Genomic DNA, 11,307 nt, shown 5'->3' with positions numbered 1-11,307 from the left:
TTTCTTTTCTGTGTCCTTTAAAAATTCTTTGGCACCTGTATATTCTCAGGTGAGAAAAGATGCCTCAGAGATCCATCCACAGGAATCAAGAATTCTGCTTTTCAAGAAATCTTGGCCACTTTGATGGGTCACAGGCAGTTTGTACATACATTGGCTCTATATAGCTATTGCATTGAACACATGAAAGCAGAGGAGCAATGACAGTTTCCCCTTCTGCACATATTTTATATGTGTGTGGATAGGGAATGTACTTTTGATTCACGCAGAGCTCAAATCAGGTCCCTAGGTTGGAATGGGTATGAACCAGGTCACGAAGTGAAGTTTATCATGAATCTGGCCAGTTCATGCTTCACAACACAGTGAAAGGTGCCAGACATGAACATTTCACAAACTTTAGTTCTGTCCATGGCAATTCATACATTTTCATACAGAATGTCTTCACTCAATTAAACTGTTTACAAAACTCCAAAGCAACAGGGGGTGGAATTCTCCAGCCATGGAAATGCCAATAGGAGTCTTCCAACGCTTAATGGTTCTGCTGCATGCACAGGGGATGGATGCAGACTGCACAGAATAACATATTGCTGCAATGATACTGAGTAGCCTGAGGGAGGACAAGGGCAGCAACAATATCATCCTTGGCTGCATGGTCATGGACACTGATGCCAACATGATGGCAGAGGTGATGGCTGTGCACCTCAGGGGAATTGTTTGCCTGGCACACACATTTCAACTGAAGGATGCTCTGGAGCTGGTGAGAACTGTCAAGGACGTCTGGAACACCATTCCTCTTGCTTGAGACTTGCAAGCACTTGGCTGCCCATTTATTGAGCAGCATCAAATCTGCCCATCTGCTGACATGCAGGAGGAGGGAAATAAACCTGAACACCAGCTCATCCTGGACTTACCTACCTGCTAGAACTCCACCTACACCATGATTGTGTGTTTGATGAAGTAGAAGAATGTGGTGCATGATGTCATCTCCTCCAAGACCATCCTGCATGGCAAAATGGAGCTCAGCATCAGGTCCAATGACCTTCCTCTGAATGGTGTGTATCCTCAAGCCCTTCCAAGACACCACCAATATGCTGCATGCCCATACAGCCAGCCTAGTGCAAGTCATCCCCTGATTCAAGGGCTGTCCTCTCTGTTTTCAAAATTGCAAAAGTTCCCACTAGAGCTCAACAAGATTGGAAATCTGTGTTCTAAAATACAATAGAAGAGATGGGAAAAGCAGAAAGACAGGGGAAGTAAAATATGTCAAGGGTGAGTATGACCAAATGTACCTGGATGCTTTGATCTGACAAGTTGTGAGCCTTATTCAGGATACTGGTTTCTCAAAAATCTCAGCAAGGTTAAAGATTAAGGTCCCTTATTGTGAATTCACTTTGTTCGATTGGCAGGGATAATTTTGTTTTGACAGTCAAGAGTTTTTTATTTATTAGTTCTTTTCATAGCCAAGAAACTGTTAATAAAATGAGCTAGGGATAATCATCATCTGATCCCAAAGTTAGAAAAGCAGAGGACTGCAAAACCATTTGCTTCACACAAAGGCACTAGGCCCAGCACAATCTGGCAGGTTTATTGCTGTTCCTTCTATGTGTTGCCAAAGTGAAATTTTGTTCACATTCTCATGTGATACACAGCGTGAGTGAAATGTGACAGACGAGTTGGATGGGCTTGAAGGTGCAAACTAAATCCAAAAGAGGAAAAGTTAGTATGCAAAATAGAAACCAGGCAGTCCTAAAACTTGGATCCAAGGTGATTTAAATTGTGTGGAAATCTAGGAAGATAGCAGCACCTTAAAAATAAACAAAACCCTCTGTAATTTCAGCTTAACAGTTCTGCTTCCTTTGACACATCTGGTTATAATTATAGATAACTGAAATGCTTGTATCTTTGCTTCATTTATGGAAATGTGTTATTAGAAGAGATTATTCCTCAGTCCTGTATGAAAAGGGCCATTCAGACATTATACTGGGGCATGTTTTCATGCATTCTCACATCTGTACATCAGGGAGAGCTGTAACATGTAAGCCCGAAGATCAAGGATAACAGCATAGCACATTCCATGATCTGTAATCCTTAAAAATGTGCATCTGAAGGAAAAGAAGCTGCCATGGCCAACATCTGTGAGCTGCTGGCTCTTGTAATTACATGGATTCTGAAAACTGGAATGCAAGTGCAATGCCCATGGATGAGGGGGGGGGGGATGTCCCCATACTTGGCTTGAGAGTTTTTCCTAAGGTTTTGTCTCCCCCAAGACTGTTCTCCTGAACTCTGTGTTACCAATCTTCTCCTATTCTCTTATATCATTTATGATTAAGCCAGTGCATTTTCCTAGCTAGTACTCCAAATATTTTGCATGATGACAGGGACTGAGAAAAACTGGATTAGAAAACATATTTTCTTCTCCTGCATGAGCTGAGTACAATTTTCCAATTTGTTTAGGTTTCCAAGTGTCAAACTCAGACCCAATCTAAAGTGAAAGTGCTAGATGCATGTTTTTAAACCTTAATCCATCTGAGAGAGGAGAAGGTCCAATTTTTAAGAGGGCAAGGAATACACGAATAGCAACAGTTCTCATCCTTCCAGTCTGTTCCATGGTGTTTCTTTTTCCTCATCTTGGAAGTGAGTCTCTGAGAGAAGAGAGCTTGGAAGGGGGTTAGTGAGTAGTGAGTAGCAGGTGGGGGAAGGTTTTGGCAGTCTTTAACTATATGATATGATTGCTCATCCTGTCCTCTCCCATCCTATATGTGACTGTGGCATGTCTGGAAGAGCCACTGTTGCAGTTGGCTTTAAGTACTTCTACACCAAAGACTTCAGTACATAAGAGCAAGTCTGCCTCTCCTTATTTTATCTGCCCTTTGTGGAGCTCCACGAGTTGATTTTTATGCAGTTACATCTAAAAAATCATAGTTTGTTCACAGATGATTTCAACATTACTTTCCCAGTCAGAAATTTTTCACAGAGTAGTTCAGCAGTGGAATAGGCTGCTTAAGGAAGTGGTGAGCTCCCCCTCACTGGCAGTCTTCAAGCAAAGGTTGGATGCACACTTTTCTTGGATGCTTTAGGAAGCTTTGGGATGATCCTGCGTTGAGCAGGGGGTTGGACTAGATGGCCTGCGTGGCCCCTTCCAACTCTATGATTCTATAATTCTATGATTCCCCAACTCTCTTTCATATTTTGTCTGTCATAGATGTTAAGATCAGGGTGGGACTCATTATACCCCCCTTCTCTACTATGTTCTCATAGCAACCATATATAATATAGATTAGGCTGATTTCCAGAGACTCAGGATACCAACTGAGTTCAGTGCTGCATGAGGATTTGAACCCACTGACTTCAATTTTAGACAGGATTCACAGATTGCCAGATATTGTGCTATTGTATTAATTCACTTCCTGAATTTTCTTGCCCAGACTGAAAAGTCAAGGAGATGAATGAGCACAGTACCTCAGTATTCAATGATGAATGATCCAGTAGACTTCCACCACATTATTGCACCCACTCCTGGCCCTCTCCATCTGGCTTGGTATCTGTATGCACAAATTGTGAGCTGACTACTAAAATCTTAATTTGCAGGCCTGGCCATCTCAGTAAACCTCTGGAGGTTTAGATTATTTGGGAGTCCGCTTCAGTGCTAGACATCGGACAGGGGGATTTGGGAGAAAGGTGAACTTGGTTTCTTTTTGATCTGGGAGAGAAACATCCTCAGCTACTACAGTCCCATCCAAGTTTCTTCCTCACTTTCAGAATGCCAATGTATGTGTGGTGCTGTTGAGAGGCAGAAGACACTGAACATATTTTATATTCTAGATTCTGATTGGAAATGTGCAGATCTGCACAAGACTTTTTGTTATAGCAACATTCTTTACTCAAATCAAAATTCTTTTTTCCCCTGTGGATAAATCATTTGACCAGGAGCTTCCAAAGCTGCCTCTCTCTCTGTGTCTCTGTCTTTTTTGCTAATGGTAAAAATGTAGTGGACAAGACTTCATGTTGATTACAGGAATTAGATCTGTGTTGTGTTAGTTGTTAGTGTGGTGAATCCTTAACAGGCAGGTGTAAAAGCCATGAGTTAGTGTATGATCTCCAAATGAAGTCCTATGTGGTTATCTTTTCAGTCCCCATGCTCTACCTGGCTGTAATAACGCAGCCTTTCCTCCATCAGATACCCCCAGCCACACCATTCAGGCATTCCTCAGAGTTTGCAGGGCAGGAGCACAACTACACAGTCCATGCCAGTTAGATGAGCATCAATGTGCATCCATTTGGCAGTGCCCTATGGCATGGGCCTTAAACAAGGCAATGCATGCCTTGCTTTAAAGTCACATGCCAGGTTAATCACATAACTGAATACAGCATCTCAGGGTCCATATAAACAATCAGTGCAGTCTGTTCATGGGGTCTGAAAAGAGCACTTACCCGAGCTGTTTCCTTACCTGTGTGTTTAATTATTCTATCTTCCATACTCCACCCTACATTTATGCTGGTATGCTTTATTATACATTTCATACAGTGGTCTTTTGATGATGATCCCCTTGGGAGAGTTTACTAGAACATGACGTATACAGCCATTCCAAAAGCAAGGTATATTGATATAGAGGAGAAAGTCTTCAGATTAGGAGAAAAGGATCAATCAGACATGATTTTGTATTGCCTGATTTGTCATTCTCTGCATTTCTAATGTGAACAACATGGGAATTTCCGCACATTAGTAAAAATAGTGTTATGCCCATGGAATCTCAAAGCGCTAAATTATATCGCACCTCCAAGGCCCTCCTCACTTTTTTGCTGTCTCACCTTTGTCTGCCATCTGTTTGCATGTCTCACCCTCCTCATCTGCTGCTGGTGGAAGAGAGCAATGTGACTTATACGTGTTGCGCTTCAGCCTGAATCAATTCAGGCAACCAATCCCCTTGCTCCTTCCTCCATATTTTGATGCAATTTAACGGTCCCGCGATGCCTGCTAATTTTTTTTAATTCATGCTTATCTGTTGCAATGCCTATGCATGGAATCATAGATGCATAGTGCTTTTTGAATGCCATGACTTATGGGATCACAAGTCCTCTTATAAATTAATATCATTCCTGATTTTGGGGGAAGAAAACTCAAAAGGCACACTTTGTGTCACAACATTGAATAAAATATTCTTTTATTTCTGGCATCACATGCACACGTGTCTGCCTATTCGTTATTCCAGATATGTCATCATTTTTAAAAAGAAAAGAAATTCCTGGTCTTGGGGAAAATGGAGAAGGAGGCAGGCTCGAGGGTGGGATGACGTAGATGACTGTAGCATGTTTCAGCATCCATACTTTCTTTCTGCTGGTTTCCTGCTGGTTGTCTGCCAGTGGATCATGATTCTTAGGGTGGTGAATCCACTTTATGAGATTCCCAAAGAAGTGCTTGAAAATGGAGGATGTAGTGAGCAGTCAGCTGGCCAGATGCTGGATGTGGGCGATGTCATATGGAGGGGTCAGAATATTCAGCTTCCATTTGGTGGGCATGACACTATTTTTTAACAGGTGTGGAAAAGCCCCATGTAATCCTCAGAAGAACAGCAGTCAACATATTTGTAGCTCACTCTGTATGCATTTCATCACTCATATCTTTGGGGTTGCAAGCATATACGCTTTCTGACAGAAAGAGTAAGGTAGATAACCAAAATCTTGCAGTAAAGTATTATCTTTAATTTTTTTTAATTACCTTTACCACAAAATTACCTTTACCGACACCACAAAATCTGAAAGACCTCTCTGAATCTTTAATTCAATCCAGTTATTTTGTGCATGGGCTCCAGTGTTGAAACTGCTTTTAATACTAGGAGCTCAGAGGGCAGCACTGCAGTATCCATAAGAGGTCTACTTCTTACAGTGATCCAAAAACTCTCATAAGACATGAAGCAAAACATCTTGCTAACCTTTTCTTCACTCCATCTCTATATTGCTTGTCAATGTCTTTATGTTCTCCCCCTCATCAGTGGGATAAGCAGGTGGGTAGCTGACTTCAGTTCATGATCATTGTGTAGTGAACAAGTGTAGGAAAATAAATACACAGCAGCTAGCATGGGAAACTTCCTGAGCAATCACCTTGTATTGAAATGACACTGTCCTCCTTGAATATTAAGGCTCCATCCATCTGCCAGAGCAATTCAGCTAGAAAATCTGCAGCTGTATCTAAATTGCTCAGGAAGATGTACTGAAAATTGCCACATTCTGTTATTTCATTGAAATGATGATCGTTGCCTCTGATTTATCATTCAGTTGCAGAGATAAGCCAGGTGACAAAATACATACACAGCCTGAAATACTTAAATGATCCTCAATTCATTTGTCCTTAACTTCTGAGGCCAACAATGGCATTAATCAGCAAGCTGCTGACAATGCTGAGTGAGGGCTAGTCCACTGAAGGCATTGGGAGGACTGTGGAATGAATGGATTGTAGGCAGTAGCCAATAGCAGTTTACAACAGTTAAGACACCAGTGGAGTGATTAATCAAAGGTTGTTGGACAATATACAAATAGAGACTCCACAAATGGTGGCATGAGGCTCTTTCACCTTCAGAAGGCTCCCCCCACTTGTGCACCAGTGGGAGACTGTTAACAGAATAGATCTGTGGATTCCTCCCCACAAATGCTGGACTATATAAATTCACTCCTTACTAAGCAGCCTGTACAACATCTATACAGTTCATGTGGATCTAGCAGTATTTTCATTGCAATTTTAAATATATATTTGATGCTCAAAACATGCTATCCTGAAGGGATACTATTCATGACCAAGCTGAGTATTATTGGACCTTAAGGGTATTTGCTTGAATGCCCACCCCTTAAAGCCATGCCGTGTGTTACAATAGAGCTCCATGGAAATATGCCCAAACAGCCCCAAGGGATGTATTTGTGTGAGGTCTATGCCCCCCCCCCAAAATAAATATATAGCTGGAGCTTCCCAGCAACCGTTTCTGCTATGACTACAGGATCAGTCACTAGAAAACTGGCTTTATTCTCAAAAGGCTCAGTTCACATTTTCCACAGAAAGGCATCCTGCAGGTCATTCAGAGTGCATTTTGTCAACTTATTTTGCAGTGTTTAAACTAGATCTGGTTCATATCTATACAACCTGTTGTAGGCTCTCCTGCTCTATATCAAAAATAAAATTAACTTCCCTCCTATATATATCAACAGTGGGTTCCCCTAACATTCAAGGTTTGGGGAAGGAGCAAGGTTTGCGGAAGTGGACGCATATGCACACAGGTACCTCCTCTCTATTTCCCTGCCACCTCTATATATCTAGAGCAGTGGTTTTCAACCGGGGGGTCACGACCCCTTTGGGGGTTGATCAACTCTTTTCCCAGGGGTCGTCGAGCCTGCTGCCGCCATGCCACTGCAGTTCCTCTGCCACTTCCTCGCTTTGCAGAGCAATCACTTCCTCCCCTTCCTCCTCCTCCCTGGGCCGGGTGTTTTGGAGGCTGCCAGGGGGTTGGTGCCTGATGCTGCTTTGCCGTTCTGGTTGTAGCAGCACTGCTTTCAAATCCGAAGCCCGGCTCAGCAACAGGAGGGGCGCAAACAGAGACCCTTCTGGGCCTCCTCTCCTCCCCCTGAGACAGAGCAGCGTGGGAAGGTGCATGGTGGGAAGGGGCAGTGATGGTGGGGGCAGGATGAAACCTCTGAGGCTGCAGCTGCTGGAGGGGCGCTGCGGTCAGGCCATGCAGCTGATGCTCTCCTGGTTTTTGCTACAGCCTTAAACCAAGGCAAAAGGATATACCAGCTGGAGCTTCCCCTGCCATCATAGAAGAAGAAGAAGAAGAAGAAGAAGAAGAAGAAGAAGAAGAAGAAGAAGAAGAAGAAGAAGAAGAGTTGGTTCTTATATGCCACTTTTCTCTACCCGAAGGAGTCTCAATGCAGCTTACAATCACCTTCCGTTTCCTCTCCCCACAACAGACACCCTGTGAGGTAGGTGAGACTGATATTACTGCTCTGTCAGAACAGCTTTATCAGTGCTGTGGCGAGCCCAAGGTCACCCAGCTGGTTGCATGTGGGAGAGCGTGGAGTCAAACCTGGCTTTCCAGATTAGAAGTCAGTGTTCCTAACCATTACATCAAGCTGGCTCTACCTGGCAGAAGGAGGGAGTGAAAGAAGGGTGAAGGCTGTGAATGTGGGTGATTATGTCACTTCTGGGGGCATGGCAGGGAGACATAGCCAGCTGACATCAGTTCTGGGGGTAATGAAGCCTGAAATTTTATTTTAGGGGCTCTTCCATTATCAAAAGGTTGGAAAAGGCTGATATAGAGGACTGCTAATCCAGTTGTATACAGGGAAATGTTACAAAATGTAGCAAAGCTGTTTGGTGTTATGCAGCCTACTTATTTGTTTCCTAATCCTTCTCTGTTTCTCTGTTGTCCCATTTCCTGACCTTCTTTGATATGCCTTCCTTATCCCTTGTCAAGGTCAATTTCAATTTCAATTTTATTGTTACGTTCTTAGACCAATCAAAGACATTTATTCTCTCTCTTGTCAAAGTCTATTCTTCCATTCCATTATGTGAATATTACAGATGCTGAACAGGGCCTGGCTTGAGTACCATTTCAATTCCCCAAAGACCTAAATAATCTATATTATTCAGTAGAAATAGGAAGTGAACAGGATGGCTTTTTTAAACCAGCTGTTGAAATTGCCATGCTATATTCAACATTATTTGACCTACCTCCTGTGTTTCTGACATCCAGACTTGTTTTCCTTTATTGTGGAATTGTTTGAGAAGGAAGGCACTGTACCAGTTATCAAGAAGGGAAGGGTCAAGTGTTATAACCTTTTCGCTGGTGCTATTATTGTCTGTATGAAGCTTACTGTTACTAAAGCTGAACATTTATACCATTTGGAATAAGCCTTAAAGTACTAAAGGGCCAGGAACCAAAATTTGACCTCTACTATATTTTCTTATGATTGTGGCTTGGCCAAGTAATAGGGGAAATGCTTTTTTTTTTAAGATACCTTGTTCAGTCCATTTTCTGCAGTTATTCTCTTTCTTATATATATAGTCACATGTGATCCAACCATCTTGCTAAAGTTCCAGTAGAACAATTTTAAAGTAGTAGAATGAACAATCAAGACTGTAAGTATGGGATGTCATTTTGAATGTAATTTGGTAAAAGTTCAGGAAATATTTCTAGTGATGTTATATTACTTCACCAACACTAACTCTTAAAGTCAACCTAGGTAGTAGTAGTAAAATTTATTAGTAAATAGCCATAGGCCTTTTGGAACAGTCCATTGAGTTTTCTTTGGCTACCTCATGAGAAGGAAGGACTCCCTGGAGAAAAGCCTAATGCTTGGAGCGATTTAGGGCAAAAGAAGAAGGGGACGACAGAGAATGAGGTGGCTGGATGGAGTCACTGAAGCAGTCGGTGCAAACTTAAATGGACTCCAGGGAATGGTAGAGGACAGGAAGGCCTGGAAGATCATTGTCCACCTAACAACAAAAACAAGCCATAGGCCTTTACAAAATATAACATACATGTTAATAAACAATAACACAGAATAAAACTGTATAAAAACATAACATTTAAAACCATAGAACTATGAAATATGCATGAGTTGGCTAACCTATGATTTTTCCACAATTTTAGAATTGCAAAATATACTCAGGTACTAAGAGATGGTAGACCAGTTTCTGCTCTCATCAGAACAGCAGGAGTTCCCCTAGGTAAGGCTAGGATTCGCTTCAAGGATATATTTTAAACATTTTCTAGCCTAGATATGATGTTTTCCTTCCATCCCCAGACCTCTACTCCATACAATAGATGAGGGATGACCTTGCACTTGTATAATTTAAGGACTGGATCAATGAGGAAGCCTCCTTTTGTATAATAAAACTTCAGAATAGCGCCCACTAAGCTTGTTGCAGAAGCTCTAACTGTGGTCAGGGGAAGTTTCCAATTCAAATTTAGTCATCAGTCTTTTATTATAATGTTATCTAAGGATCCAGCATGGTATTGCCTTATTAATAGTCTTCTTGCATGGTACTCCATCCCCAATGACCTCTTAAATCCCTTAGCTAATAACTCCCAACAGACTAGATCTTCAAAAGTGATGCCCAGATAAATAGATTACAAATATTGCAAACTAAATCAGCATCACAGTTCAGTTTAAATATGGCCACCGTAGATCCTCTTATCTAATACTTTTTATCTTAGAGCAGCTTTCATATCACTTTGTTTTGAAATGGTGCCCATAGAGGTCTTAGCTGGTCATTATAGCCATATGCCAAAAAATCAGCGTTTTTGTATTTGTGGTGGACAAGCTATAGAGGATTTACCCCATTACATATTCGACTGTTCACTTTATGCTCAACCAAGGGCCAAATTCCTTGATGAGATCTTATGTGGCTCTAACTTTCACTCTGTTGCTGAAAACATAGCGTTACATATAAAACCTCATTATTTGCTTTGGTTACAAGGAAAATAAGGGCCAAAGCTATCTCCATTAAGACAGGCTCTTAACACTGTTGCATCTCTGTATTTTTGCATGCTGTTTCATATTTACCACCTATTCATTTCTCCAGGCAGTTTGCTTCAAAAAAACCCCCATCCCCAGGAGAAGGAAGAGGGAGGTGGGTGCAAGGCGGGCACTAGAGGTGGAGGTAACACTACTTCGGCTCCAGTTAAAAGATCTGGCAGTAACTAATGTGAAAGACCTCTGCCTGAGACCTTGGAGAATTGCTGCCAGTCTGAGTAGACAATACTGACTTTGATAGACCAAGGTATAAGGCAGTTTCATGTGTTCCTATGTATCCTATGTATCTACAGCAACCAGCACCTCTTGTTAAGTGAAATGTATATGCGGCTACTAATATCTTCTCTCGACAGAGTGGCATTTGATCTTGTAAGACAGATGGCAACCTCTAACCTCTTTTGCATTTCTAGACTTCTTGCTTATTGGGAGCAGCTCCCTCACAACATGAGTTAAAAGCAATTCCTAAAAACACTCCCCCTCCCTTTTTTTGTTTCCTTTAAAGTGACAGGTTCTTTATTCTGAAATCTTATAACTTATTTGATATTTTCACAGAAATTTTTCCAGGTTTGTTTTGGTTGGTTCAACAATTGTTTTTGTCGCTGATTTATTAGCTTACCTAATAGCAAAACCACTGGATTCAATATTTACTTCACATTAAGTTTATGCTTTATTGCTGTTTGCCCTATTATGAGCTTTTTCTTAGAGTGGTTACTTTTAATAAACAAGCAATTACTGGAAAATGGCTTTGATACCCCTCATAACCCTTTGAGACAAATAAATCTTTTCATA

The sequence above is a fragment of the Paroedura picta genome, chromosome 7 (genome assembly GCF_049243985.1).
Source record: "Paroedura picta isolate Pp20150507F chromosome 7, Ppicta_v3.0, whole genome shotgun sequence".
NCBI lineage: Eukaryota > Metazoa > Chordata > Lepidosauria > Squamata > Gekkonidae > Paroedura > Paroedura picta.
The sequence above is the reverse complement of the archived record's forward strand: the minus strand, read 5'-3'. Positions refer to the sequence as shown.